Genomic DNA, 14,504 nt, shown 5'->3' with positions numbered 1-14,504 from the left:
CTTGGTTTTTTGCCCCTACGGCTTCCCTGGACACATAGGCAAATGTTTTTATCTTCAGAAGGGGAACTGAGCTGAGAGGCAAAGGACCATGATTTTGCAATGACTGGTAACCCAGTACGTATAATGCAAGAACTGCGTTCTAGATGCCTGCAATTAATGTTTCCTGGGCAAAAACATTTTCATTATCTTTTTCTTATCCCTGGACATTAGCTACAGGTGGTTATACTTGCGGATTTACTGCTGTAGAGCTCCAAAATTGAGATTACACTTAACAGATTCAGCATACCCTAACACAAAGAGGTTAGGCTATTGAGATTGGGTGGTCTCTTTGGTCCTGATTGCTACTTCCAAACTATTTCTGCTCTTTTCTCCTTCAAAAATACTTGAAGTTCATATCTTCTGGCCAAATCACCTTCTACTCTCCTTACTGCCATCATCCACGAGCCTCCTGGCCACTTCCCAGAAATTATAGAGCTGCTTGTCGTAGGTTTTCCTCACCATCCCTCTTGTCTACATTCTATCTGAATTCAACATCCTTGTAGGTGACCCATGCAACACCAACACTTGGCCTCTTAGACCTCTGACCTCTTCATCTCCAAGAATTTGTTCCTCTGTTGCGTCTTAACCACTTCGGTGTCACTCAGATTCTGAACCTTGTCATCAGTTGAAATCTCAGTTTCAAGCTTCCCAATTTGTCAATCACTAGCCCTTTTTTCCCAGCTAATTTATTGTACTCTCAATTACCTAATTAAGACCTCCACTCTATTAACCCCAACACTTAAAAAAACTCAACTCTTCTGCTTCTGTGATCATATAATCATTTTGCAAGTCACCTGACTTAAATTCCCTGATCAGTCCTTTTCATCCTCTTTTACAAACATTTTCAACTCTGATCTCAATGTCTCCTTTTTTGCTTGAAAGAATCTCAGCCTTGCTTGGACTAAACCATGCTCCAGCTGAACTTTCTCATTTCTTGAATCCAAACAGCAAAAGCTGCTGGAGAAAAGTCAGTCAGTCATATAACAAGCTAACTGGTTTTAATTCATGACCTCAGTCCTCTCAGGAGCACTCAACACTGGCTGGCAATGCTATTCCAGTCTCTGGATTAACCATTCATGTGTTCACATCTCCTCAAATTTCACATCCTTTTTCCCCACCTCTCATTTTTAGCTGGTGACCTTGCCTCAACTTCAGAAAATAAAAACCACCTGTGGGGAATGCTTCAACGTCAGACTTTCCAATCTGCATTCATTTTCTCTTGCATTTTTTTTTTCAGTGAAAGATGTGTCCTGTCAGAAGCAAATTCTACCACTTGTACTCTGGCTCTTGCCCTCCTCAAGGAATTGACTCTTTCCATCACCTCCTTAATACTTGTTTCAACATAAAAGATAATTTTTAAAGTGTTTGATCAATGTAACACACAAAACACAAAGGCTAAGCATGGTGGCTCACGCCTGTAATCCCAGCACTTTGGGAAGCTGAGGCAGGCAGATCCCTTGAGCCTAGGAGTTTAAGACCAGCCTAGGCAACACAGTAAAACCCCATCTCTACAAAAGAAATACAAAATTTAGCCAGCATGGTGCCCACCTGTAGTTCTAGCTACTAGGGAGGCTGAGGCTGCAGTGAGCCATAATCCCATCACTGCACTCCAGCCTGGGCAACAGAGTGAGACCCTGTCTCTGAATAAATAAAATACCAAGTCGTTTTAATTCAGAAAATTTCACAGGGAAATGAGAGTTTTGAGAAATCTTAATATTCTGACTGGTCAGAATGTCCAACAGAGACTAGGCTGGAGTACAGTGGCATAGTCTTGGATCACTGCAACCTCTGCCTCCTGGGTTCAAGCATTTCTCCCTGCCCCAGCCTCCTGAGTAGCTGGAATTACAGAAGCCTACTAACCCCCCAGCTAATTTTTTTGCATTTTAGAGGCTGGGTTTCGCCATGTTGACCAGGCTGGTCTCGAACTCCTGACCTCAGGTGATACACCTGCCTCAGCCTCCCAAAGTTCTGGGATTACAGGCGTGAGCCACTGTGCACGGAGGATGCAATTTTTAGAGAGAGGGGGAGACAGAGTCTCCCTCTGTTGCTCAGCCTAGAGTGCAGTGGCACAATCTCAGCTCACTGTAACCTCTGCCTCCCAATTCAAGCAATTCTTCTGCTTTAGCCTCCTGAGTAGCTGGGATTACAGGCGCCTGCTGCCATGCCCAGCTAATTTTTTTGTAATTTAGTAGAGACAGAGTTTCACTATGTTGACCAGGTTGGTCTCGAACTCCTGACCTCAGGCAATCCGCCTGCCTCGGCCTCCCAAATTGCTGGGATTACAGGCATAAGCCACTGCGTCTGGCCTGATGCAATTTTTTTTTTTTTTTTTTGTAATCAGAAATCTTTCCTATGACTTAAAAAAAAAAAAATCATCTGGAGCTGGGCCCGGTGGCTCACGCCTGTAATCCCAACACTTTGGGAGGCTGAGACGGGCGGATCACCTGAGGTCGGGAGTTTGAGACCAGCCTGACCAACATGGGGAAACTCTGTCTCTACTAAAAATACAAAATTAGCCGGGCGTGGTGGTGCATGCCTATAATCCCAGCTACACAGGAGGCTGAGGCAGGAGAATCACTTGAACCTGGGAGGCGGAGGTTGCAGTGAGCCAAGATTGTGCCATTGCACTCCAGCCAGGGCAACAAGAGCAAAACTCCATCTCAAAAAAAAAAAAAAGAGGGTGGGTAAAATGAGGCTGAGACCTACTGGGCTGCATTCCCAGACAGTTAAGGCATCCTAAGCCACAAGATGAGATAGGAGGTCAGCACAAGATACAGGTCATAGGCTGGGCGCGGTTGCTTACGCCTGTAATCCCAGCACTTTGGGGGGGCCGAGGCAGGCAGATCATGAGTTCAGGAGTTCGAGACCAGCCTGACCAACATGATGAACCCGTCTCTACCAAAAATACAAAAATTAGCCGGGCATGGTGGCGCGTTCCTGTAGTCCCAGCTACTTGGGAGGCTGAGGCAGGAGAATTGCTTGAACGCGGGAGGTGGAGGTTGCAGTGAGCCGAGATTGCACCACTGCACTCCAGCCTGGGCGAGAGTGAGACTGTCTCAAAAAAAAAAAAAAAAAAAAAAAAAAAAAAAGACACAGATCATAAAGACCTTGCTGGTAAAACAGGTTGCAGTAGCCTGCCAAAACCCACCAAAACCAAGATGGCAATGAGAGTGACCTCTGGTTGTCCTCACTGCTACACTCCCACCAGCACCATGACAGTTTACAAATGCCATGGCAATGTTAGGAGGTTACACTATATGGTCTAAAAAGGGGAGGCATGAATAATCCACCCCTTGTTTAGCATATAATAAAGAAATAACCACAAAAATGGGCAATCAGCAGCCCTCTGGGCTGCTCTGCCTATGGAGTAGCCATTCTTTATTCCTTTACGTAATAAACTTGCTTTCATTTTATGGACTCGCCTTGAATTCTTTCTTGTGTGAGGTTCAAGAACCCTCTCTTGTGGTCTGGATCGGGACCCTGGTAATACCGAGATTTATTTTTCTTTCACAGGACTTAAGTAACTAAAATAATCTCAGGAAAAAAAAAAGCTAGGCTATTAAACAGGTGAAATAAATGAGCAGAGCATTCTGTAGTAGTGGATAAGTCCTCTTGGAAGAATAAAGAAGTCCTCTTGGAAGAAGAATAAATAAATAAGAATAAATAGACATTTCTTAGTGAAATAGAACAAATCCACAAAGCTGTCTTTTCTAGACAGGTCCATGTTTCAGTTTAAATCCTGACACTTCATAGCTCTTGATAGCTCTTTGTTTCTACCTTTACTATAAAACTCTTTCCGTATATCATCCCTATATCATGAGTGTAGAAAATTAAGTTAAAAAGTGTTGGATTTGCAGTCTTTTCAAAGTTATAGAAAGTCATCAGATGGAGCATTCTAAAAAACTACAGATGCCCAGCCTTGGGAAAGACTCTGGGACCTGGGAAGTGACAGTTATAGAGCCATAACAGTATTAATAATGACATGTATAACAGCTTCGAAAACATTTTGATGTATTTTATCTTATTTGATCCTTTTAACCTGTGGGGTAAGTAGGACCTGTAGTCTTGCCTTGCTTTATAGGCCAGAGGTCTTCAAACTTTGGCTTGCATCAAAATGGCCTGGAAGGTTTGTTGCTGTGCCCCACACCCAATTTTCTGAGTCTGTAGGTCTGACGTAAGGCCTGAAAATTTGCATTTCTAACTTATTCCCAGAATGCTGGTCCAGGAACAGTTCTTGGCCATTTTTTAGTCTTTGTGAAGCTGGTTGGATTGTCTCAGTCATGAATTATAGTTCTGCATTGCCCTCGGAATAAAATCTAAATTAGTTGGAATGGCACACTGGTCCTGTATGCTGATTCCTATTTACCTCTCCAGCCATTCTGCAGAACTAGTAGTTCTTGACGGAAGCTGTCAAGGGCTACCACAATAAAAGTAAACAGATACTTATTTTCTTAGAGATCTTGAGGCCAGCAGTCTAAGATCAAGAGGCCAGCAGGGTTGGCTTCTTCCTAGACCTTGGCTTGTAGATGGCTTCTCTCTTGCTGTGTCCTCACATGGCCTTTCCCCTGTGTGCACACGTCCTTGGTGTCTGTGTGTCCAAATTTCCTCTCATAAGTATGACACCAGTCAGACTGGATTAGGACCCACCCTAATGGCTTCATTTTTACTTAATCATGTCTTTTTTTTTTAGATAGAGTCTCACTGTGTTACCCAAGCCAGAGTGCAGTGGCGCCATCTTGGCTCACTGCAACCTCTGCCTCCTGGGTTCAAGCAATTCTCCTGCTTCAGCCTCCTGAGTAGTTGGGATTACAGGCACCTGCCAGCATGCCTGGCTAATTTTTGTATTTTCAGTAGAAATGGGGTTTCACCATGTTGGCCAGGCTGGTCTTGAACTCCAGACCTCGTGATCCACCCACTTCGGCCTTCCAAAGTGCTGGTATCACAGGCGTGAGCCACCAAGCCCAGCCGTCACACATTCTTTCAACTGCTTGTTTCTACCTTTATTATAAAGTATTTATAAAGAGGGATCCAGAGTTGTTCACCTGGTTCAGAATCTTGGGTGACCCTTAGCAGGTCACTAACCCTGTGAGCCACAGCCACATTTGTTAAAGTGGGATAATAGTCACACATTGTGAGGTTGTTCACAGTGTTGGCACACGGTAAGGGCTAAGACATTTGATTAGTATAACATTCAAAATTAGAAATTGTACACTATTGTACTCTCGAAAGGCAAACAGCCTAAAACTTTGGAAAAAACAGCTTGTACGGTATATTGTACACTTCCTGTGATAGACTAGTGGACTGATAACACCCACTAATGCACAGCAGTAATAGTCCACCTCTTTAAACATTATGCATGTTAAGTGACAAAAAAAAAAACTCACTTTAAAAGGCCAAATGATAAAAACATCAGCCTTGAGGCTCTTCGATATAGAGTAAATCGTATCTTCCTGCAAACCAAGGATTAGTACCATAACACCTGAAAGAGGACAAAATTCTAACATTCAAGAAAACTGGCGGCGGGAATACACCTCAGCTTCTAGGAGTCGGTAGTTTAAAATAACGTAAGAGAAATGGGAAACAAAAACACCACTTGACCCCGACGTGATTCGAACACGCAGCCTTCTGATCTGGAGTCAGACGCGCTACCGTTGCGCCACGAGGTCCTGCTGGGCTGTGGCTCACGCAGTTTCTTAGGACACCGATAAATGGCTTTCCTTCCAAGAGTACCCGTCTTTCTCTTCCATTTACTCTCTGCCCCTCTACCCAGTATCTGTGGAACCAGGAGCCCGATTCCTTCAGCGTCCAAACTTTCCTGACTGCTAGTCCTCTAACCAAGGCTGGGACGTAACCAGCGGAGGCGGGAGAACCGGGCTTCCCGTTTAGTCGGGTCTCCAGGATCAAAGGAAATTGGCCCTTCCTCTTCTTTACCAAATGATTTCCGTTCTTACCCGCCCCGCCCCCGCCCCGTTAGGCGCGAGACTCCTCCCTCTCTCCCCTCCCCCAACAGGTTCCTCGCGCTGAGTTCGCGACCTCGAGTTGTAATCTGGAGAGGCGCCAGTACGCCGGCGCAGGTCTTCGCAAGATGGCGGCTGGAGGCAAGGGCGGAGGCTTTCAGAGCGTTTTCTTTTTCCCTTTCCTCTCTTCCTGCAAACAATGTAAGGCATTTTCTCTCAGGGGAGGCTTTCATTTCATGGTGGGCATTAAGCTTAAAAGTCACCATTTTGAAAAGACATGGTCGTGCACTTAAGGGAACTAGTTTAGCACATTATCTTTAACAGGAGCGTTCTGTCATTGAACGATACAGAAAATAATAACGGTTGACAAAAAAGTCGTATCTCCCCGTCGGGGAATTGAACCCCGGTCTCCCGCGTGACAGGCGGGGATACTAACCACTATACTAACGAGGAGTGGTTGCGTGAAGATTTTTTGGGAGGTATCTTCAAGGAGCGGTAAGACCCTTCTAGCGCTCCGTCACCTGTCGCCTGCCCCCGGAAAGTAGGAAGGTCTGGTCTCTTGGAGCCGTTGCTAGGCTTATTGTCCTCCCAGGGCGCCTTGTACTCTTGATGTTGGTGGGAAGAATAAAAGGTTTGGAATATGTGAAGCAAACGCGCTTGCCATGTTAGTGCTGGAGAAGTGTGTGAAAATGGTTTTTCCCAGGCTCTTGACGCTTTCTAAATGATTTAGGTTGCTGACCTGAGGTTTTTTGTTTTTTGTTTTTGTTTTTTTTAAATTGACCAGTGGTATGTGACTTGCGGCAGAGCCTTCCCCTTACAAATTTATACTTTCACTCTGAAGTTCAAGTTCAAGGATAGCATATGGCTGCCAGATGTCTGGAACACTTAGGGTCACCGCGGTCTCCTGTCTCTTCAAACAACAATTCGTAAGCCTTTTTTTTTTTTTTTTTTTTTTTTTTTTTTTTTTTTTAAGAGGGAGTCTTGCTCTGTCGACTAGGCTAGAGTGCAGTGGTGCGATCTCGCCTTACTACAACCCGCACCTCCAAGGCTCAAGTCATTCTCCCGCCTCAACCTCTCAAGTAGTTGGGATTACAGGCACGCACCATCATGCCTGGCTAATTTTTGTATTTTACTAGAGACGGGGGTTTCACCGTTTTGGCCAGGCTGGTCTCGAACTCTTGACCTCTAGTGATCCACCCGCCTCGGCCTCCTAAAGTGCTGGGATTTACAGGCGTGAATCACCACGCCCGGCCAATTCACACACTTTTGTAATACAAAAGCGCTCAATGAAATGACCAGCTGGGGTCAAATGAAATTTTATCAAAATGTTATCAGCCGACTTCTGTTTCGGTCTCTGTAGGCGGCTACAGTTTACCTGGAAGTGAACAACATAAGTATGTAAATGGCTAAGTAATAATACGTTTAAATAATTCAAAACCAGGATGTGCCACTGATTAAACACGGTTAGGAAAGTGCACTAATCTAAACCCGTTCATAGACAGGATCCACCCTCTTCGCAGGGATACTGGGAGAGCCTTATATGTAAACTTTTTTTTGAGACAGAGTTTCACTCTTGTTGCCCAGGCTGGAGTGCAGTGGCACGATCTTGGCTCACTGCAACCTCCGCCCCCTGGGTTCAAGGGATTCTCCTGTCTCAGCCTCCCGAGTAGCTGGGATTACAGGCACCCGCCAACACGCCAGGCCAATTTGTATATCTAGTAGAGATGGGAATTCACCATGTTGGTCAAGCTGGTCTCGAACTCCAGACCTCCGGTGATCCACGCACCTCGGCCTCCCAAAGTGCTGGGATTACGGGCGTGAGGCACCACGCCCGGCCGTAAACTTGACTATTCTCTAAAGGAGTGTGTTTATAGGCACAGATAAACTGACATGATTGAAAGCGTTTCATTATAGAACTTAAACTTATGTGTCTTGTCTCCAACCCAACCGATCAGTACTCACTGACCCCTACCCAACAAATTAACCTTAAAGATAATAAAATAAAAATAACAACAACAACAACAAACTTACATATGTGTTTTAAGGAATCCCTTGTTTCTAGTATGCTATGAATTAATGTATTATCAATAATAAATTATAAGGTATTTTTCATCTGATGGAAGGGATACGTTTTTAATGCAGATATTAAACAAATGGCAGTTTCTGAGGCATGTTTTGGCTTTCTTTTTTGCCGTTATTATTATTATTATTATTATTATTATTATTGTTTGAGACAGAGTCTTGCTCTGTCGCCCAGGCAGGAGTGCAGTGGCACGATCTCGGCTCACTGCAACCTCCACCTTCTGGGTTCCAGTGATTCTCCTGCCTCAGCCTCCCGAGTAGGTGGAACTACAGGCGCACGCCACCACTTCCTTTTGTATTTTCAGTAGAGACGGGGGTTTCACCATGTTGGTCAGGCTGGTCTCAAACTCCTGACCTCAAGTGATCCACCCGCCTCGGCCTCGAGCGGCCGCGCTCAACCCTTTTTCACTCTCTCTCTCTCTCTCTTTTTTTTTTTTTTGAGACACAGTTTCGCTCTCTTGCCCAGGTTGGAGTGCAATGGCACAATCTTGGCTCACTGCGACTTCCACCTCCTGGGTTCAAGCGATTCTCCTGCCTCAATCTCCCAAGTAGCTGGATTACAGGCATGCGCCACCACACCTAGCTAATTTTGTATTTCTGGCAGAGATGGGGTTTCACCATGTTGGTCAGGCTGGTCTAGAACTCCTGACCTCAGGTGATTCACCCGCGTTGGCCTCCCAAAGTGCTAGGATTACAGGCGTGAGCCACTGGGCCTGGCCCCTGTTTCACTGTTAACTACACCAAAAGCCTCAAAACAAACTCAGTGTGCCGGGGCCTCCTTCCACTTTGACCCTCCAAAAACTTTTGCCAGGGCCAAAGGGCACTGTGATAGCGATGATGATGTCCTTTTCCTGGTAAAATCGAAGGGACTTCCCCAAGTCTCTCAGTGGGTAGAGCTATGGGGCAGTGAACCCAGTTCTCCTGAATCAACTGTTTGCCCTGTGTTCTGCATTCTTGGGAGAAGCAGCTTCATCTCCTCCTTTAGAAGAGACATCCTGTCCACCGAAGCTGTCGTAAAGCTCTGCTAGTGCTCACACACGTGTTGTTAGTGCTCCTTTTTCATCCCTGGTGAAAGTAAGAGGCAGCCTGAGTCAGCGAGATCAGGGAGCAGGGAACACAGCACCTGCTGTCCATCTTCCGAAAATGGAAAGGAAAAGAGAGGGCAATTAACCTGAACAGGGTGAGGGAGCTCAGAGATTCCTCCCTGTCAGCACTGGGCAAAAATAAAGGTTAAAATCTGACTGGCAGTACAGTGGGCATGGAACTCTCTTTGGGAATAAATGGCATGAAGGCAATGAGTGTTACTGAAAGTTTCATATCCTGCTCTTCCTAAAGAACTATGCTGTGTATCTCCCCTTGCTAAATGATTCACATTCATTTTATTTTCTCAACAGCCTGTTAGGTCAATGGGACAAGTGTTTTTATTCCTATTTGGGAATCTTCTGCAAGATCACACGGATAGGAGGTGGTGAAAGGCCAGGAATCACCCAAGCTCTGACTGCAAAATCTGCAATTTTCACCCTGCTGCACAGTTCCATATACATGTATTTTAACAAATAAGTACATGCAATGGAGAGAAAAACTTTATAGCTAGTATCAACATATGTGTCACTCTTGTTCCTATATTAATATTTGCTAACCTTTTTTTTTTTTTTTTTGAGACGGAGTCTCGCTGTGTTGCCCAGGCTGGAGTGCAGTGGCCGGATCTCAGCTTACTGCAAGCTCCGCCTCCCGGATTTACGCCATTCTCCTGCCTTAGCCTCCCGAGTAGCTGGGACTACAGGCGCCCACCCCCTCGCCCGGCTAGTTTTTTTGTATTTTTTAGTAGAGACGGGGTTTCACCGTGTTAGCCAGGATGGTCTCGATCTCCTGACCTCGTGATCCGCCCGTCTCGGCCTCCCAAAGTGCTGGGATTACAGGCTTGAGCCACCGCGCCCGGCCCCTGCTGATCTTTAATTAGTTGGCAGACACTGTAGTTATTCACTAACTTATTGAACCTGCAATGTGCCAGACATTGTTTTAGATGCATGGGGAGGTTTTCATAAATACATCTTGTTCTTCTAGATCTTTTATCCTACAGAAGATATACAGATAATAAACAATTAATACAATAAATGGATACATACATCATACATAGGTATGTTAGACAGTTATAAGAGCAGAAATAAAAATAGCAGAGTAAGGGGGGTTGGAGAGTAGCCAGTTAAATAGGTCAAGGTAAGCCTCATGAGAGGGAGTTTCGCTCTGTCACCCAGGCTGGAGTGCAGTGGTGAGAACTTGGCTCACGGCAACCTTGGCCTCCCGGGTTCAAGTGATCTTGTGCCACAGCCTCCTGAGTAGCTGTGCCACCACACCCGGCTAATTTCTGGTAGAGATGGGGTTTCACCATGTTGGCCAGGCTAGTATCAAACTCCTGGCCTCAGGTAATCTACCCGCCTTGGCCTCTCAAAAGTGCTGGGATTACAGGCATGAGCCACCGCGCCTGGCCAAAGATAATTTGAACATAGTTGAAGGAAGTAAGAGATGTAGTCATGCAGCTGTCTGGGAGGCCTGAGGGCCTTAGACGTCATTGGAAAGACTTTGGCTTTTATTATTACGGAAATGGGGACTCACTTCAGGGTTGTTGGATTTTTTTAACATTAAAAAAAATTGATACATAATAATTATACATATTTATGAAGTGCATGTGATATTTCACTACATGCATATAATGTGTAATGATTAAATCAGGATATTCAGCATACCCATCACCTCCAACATTTATTATTTCTTTGTGCTGGGAGTATTTCAAATCCCGTCTTGTAGCTATTTTGAAATATACAATAAATTATTGTTAACTGTAGTCACCCTACTGTGCTATTCAACATTATAACTTATTCTTTCTTTTTTTTTTTTTTTGAGACGGAGTCTTGCTCTGTTGCCCAGGCTGCAGTGCAGTGGCTTGATCTTGGCTCACTGCAACCTCCGCCTCCCGGATTCAAGCAATTTTTCTGCCTCAGCCCCCTCGAGTACCTGGGATTATAGGCATGTACCACCACGCTTGGCTAATTTTTGTATTTTTAGTAGAGATGGGGTTTCACCATGTTGGCCAGACTGGTCTCAAACTCCTGACCTCAGGTGATCCACTCGCCTCCACCTTCCGAAGTACTGAGATTGTAGGCATGAGCCACCGTGCCTGGCCTAGAATATATTCTTTCTATCTGATTGTATGTTTATACCCATTGACTCACCTGTCTTCATCTCCCTCACCTTGCCCTTTCCCAGCCTCTGGTAAGTGTCATTCCACCCTAACTTCATGAGAACTGCAGGGTTTTTTTTTTTGTTGTTGTTTGTTTGTTTTTTTTTGAGACGGAGTCTCGCTCTGTCGCCCAGGCTGGAGTGCAGTGGCCGGATCTCAGCTCACTGCAAGCTCCACCTCCTGGGTTTACGCTATTCTCCTGCCTCGGCCTCCCGAGTAGCTGGGACTACAGGCGCCCGCCACCTCGCCCAGCTAGTTTTTTGTATTTTTTGGTAGAGACGGGGTTTCACCGTGTTAGCCAGGATGGTCTCGATCTCCTGACCTCGTGATCCACCCGTCTCGGCCTCCCAAAGTGCTGGGATTACAGGCTTGAGCCACCGCACCCGGCCGAACTGCAGGGTTTTGAACAGAGTACTGATATGGTCTGATTTATGTTTTAAAGGGTCTTTGGCTGGGCAACATAGCAAGACCCTGTCTCTGTTAAAAATAAAAAAAAAATAACTGGGTGATGTGACTCACACTTGTAGTCACAGCTACTTGGGGAGCTGAGATGGGAGGATCACTTGAGCCCAGGAGTTCGAGGCTGCAGTGAGCTATGATCCACTGCACTTAAGCCTGGGCAACAGAGTGAGACTCTGTCTCAAGAAAAAAAAGGATCTTTGGCTACTGGGTTGAGAGTAGATTGTAGGAGGGCAAGAGCAGAAGCAAGAAATATGAAGTATATTGCAATAATCCATATAGGAGATATTGGTGGGTGGTTCAGGCTTCAGTGAAAGTAATGGAGAAGGTGAGAGGTGCCAATGTATTTTGTTTATTTTTTTGAGACAGGATCTCACTCTGTCACCCAAGCTGGAGTGTAGTGGCATAATCAGGGCTCACTGCAGCCTCAACCTCCTGGGCTCAAGAGATCCTCCCACCTCAGCTTCCTGAGTACCTGAGACCACAGGCACATGCCACCACGCCCGACTAATTTTTGTATTTTTTGTAGAGACTGTTTCATAATGTTGCCCAGGGTGGTCTCGAACTTCTGGGCTCAAAGGGTCCTCCTACCTTGGCCTCCCAAAGTGCTAGGATTACAGGCCTGGGCCACTGTGCCTGGCCCCAAGTGCTATGTATTTTGAACGTTGAGTCAATAGAATTTATTGGTAGAGTAAATGTGAGATATGAGTTAAAAAGAAGAGTCAAGGATGCCTCCAAAATTTTTGGCCTGAGCAACTGGAAGGATGGAGTTGCCATCACTGAGGTTGAGAAGAGTAATTCACAACTCCAGAGGGCACCATTCGTACCGGCAGTCATGTGAAGGGCATAACTGGGAAGAAGTTGTTAAAAGAAAAACTTCAGCTGAATCCAATGTAAAGGAGTTTGGCCAGGTGCAGTGGCTCATGCCTGTAATTCCAGCACTTCGGGAGGCCAAAGTGGGAGGATCACTTGAGGTCAGGAGTTTGAGACCAGCCTGGCCAACATGGTGAAACCCTGTCTCTACTAAAAAGGCAAAAATGAGCTGGGCATGGTGCCATGTGCTGGTAATCCCAGCTACTTGGGAGGCTGAGGTGGGAGAATCACTTGAACCCGGGAGGTGGAGGTTGCAGTCAACCAAGATCAAGCCACTGCACTCCAGCCTGGGCGACAGAGCAAGACTCCATCTTAATAAATAAATAAAAATAAATAACTAAATATAAAGTAGTTTATCTGAGCAATAAACTATTCACGAATCGGGCAGCTCCCAGAATCACAGCAGATTCAGAGAGACTCCAGGGATGCCTGGTAGTCAGAACAAATTTACAGGCAAAAAAAGGGAAGTGAGGTACAGAAATCGGAAGTGAAGTACAGAAACAGTTGGATTGGTTTCAGGTTGTCGTTTGCCTTATTTGAACACAGTTTGAACACTCAGCAGTGTATGAGTGGTTGAAGTATGGCTGCTGTGATTGGCCAAGACTCAGCTATTGTTAGAGTTGCATACTCCTAAATTAGGTTTTCTTTTTTTTTTTTTTTTTTTTTGAGACGGAGTCTCGCTCTGTCGCCCAGGCTGGAGTACAGTGGCGCGATCTCGGCTTACTGCAAGCTCTGCCTCCTGGGTTTACGCCATTCTCCTGCCTCAGCCTCCTGAGTAGCTGGGACTACAGGCGCCCGCCACCGCGCCCGGCTAATTTTTTGTATTTTTAGTAGAGACGGGGTTTCACCGTCGTCTCGATCTCCTGACCTTGTGATCCGCCCACCTCGGCCTCCCAAAGTGCTGGGATTACAGGCGTGAGCCACCGCGCCCGGCCTTAAATTAGGTTTTCAATCTTGTCTACCCATTAAGTTAGGTTACAGTTGTCCACAAGGACTCAAATATATAAGTACGGAGTCCTTCTCTGGCTATATTTAGTTCGCTTTACAGAGGCAAGGTGCCATCCATAGACTGCGTTGTGGATGGCACTCCTTGGACTTGTGCACTATGGCAGCCCTGCATGTGGAGTAATGACCCTGGTAGGAGCAGGTGGATGGTCAACATTTTAGTTTTGGATGTGTTAAGGTTGAGACATAAAGTAGTCACAGTTGAATATAATGGTTAAGCACTCATTGGGTAGGTAAAACACAGTAGTAGGTTCTGGAGATACAGTGATGAACAAAGACCCTAGTCTCAAGGAGCTTTCATTTTAGTGGAGGAGATGCATATCACTAGTAAAAGAATAACAAAAACAAAAAAAGTAGAATTACAGGCCGGGTGCAGTGGCTTACGCCTGTAATCCTTGCACTTTGGGAGGCCGAGGCGGGCAGATTGCCTGCGCTCAGGAGTTTGAGACCAGCCTGGGCAACACGGTGAAACCCCGTCTCTACTAAAATACAAAAAATTAGCTGGGCATGGAGGCAGGCCCCTGTACTCCCAGCTACTCAGGAGGCTGAGGCAGGAGAATTGCTTGAACCTGGGATGGGGAGGTTGCAGCGAGCGCAGATCATGTCACTGCATTCCAGCTTGGGCGACAGAGCAAGACTATGTATCCAAAACACACAAACAAACCAAAAAAAGTAAAATTACAACTGTGACAGTCACTAAGATGATGGGGAAGAGCAAAAGAAAGAGCTTCTTTGGTAGATGGAACTGGATGTACTAAGGTTGTAGGAACAGAGGAAATGTGGTGGGTAGAGGGTGTGAAAGAAGGCAGAAGTGACTAGAGAGGAGCAGAGAGGGTGGGCAGGATCATGGG

The 14,504-nt window shown here is 45.7% G+C and overlaps 1 protein-coding gene, 1 long non-coding RNA gene and 2 other non-coding genes across 4 annotated transcripts in view; 1 reads left to right on the top strand and 3 right to left on the bottom strand.

Moving 5' to 3' along the window:
• Window positions 1-14,504, bottom strand: part of SLC25A3 (solute carrier family 25 member 3) — a 772,593-nt gene that overhangs the window by 93,248 nt on the left and 664,841 nt on the right. The window lies entirely within an intron of this gene.
• On the bottom strand, window positions 5,634-5,705 carry TRNAW-CCA (transfer RNA tryptophan (anticodon CCA)). Its single transcript has one exon. It is a non-coding gene; the product is annotated as a tRNA-Trp (tRNA).
• The window catches only part of LOC126931293 (uncharacterized), a 186,880-nt gene continuing 178,477 nt past the window's right edge, over window positions 6,102-14,504 (top strand). The window contains exon 1 of the long non-coding RNA XR_007717820.1: window positions 6,102-6,197. This is a non-coding gene — a long non-coding RNA (uncharacterized LOC126931293). The remainder of the gene's footprint in view (window positions 6,198-14,504) is intronic.
• Window positions 6,378-6,449, bottom strand: TRNAD-GUC (transfer RNA aspartic acid (anticodon GUC)). The gene has a single exon. It is a non-coding gene; the product is annotated as a tRNA-Asp (tRNA).

Source organism: Macaca thibetana, chromosome 11, assembly GCF_024542745.1.
Source record: "Macaca thibetana thibetana isolate TM-01 chromosome 11, ASM2454274v1, whole genome shotgun sequence".
Lineage (NCBI taxonomy): Eukaryota > Metazoa > Chordata > Mammalia > Primates > Cercopithecidae > Macaca > Macaca thibetana.
This window is presented reverse-complemented; position numbering and strand designations above follow the sequence as displayed.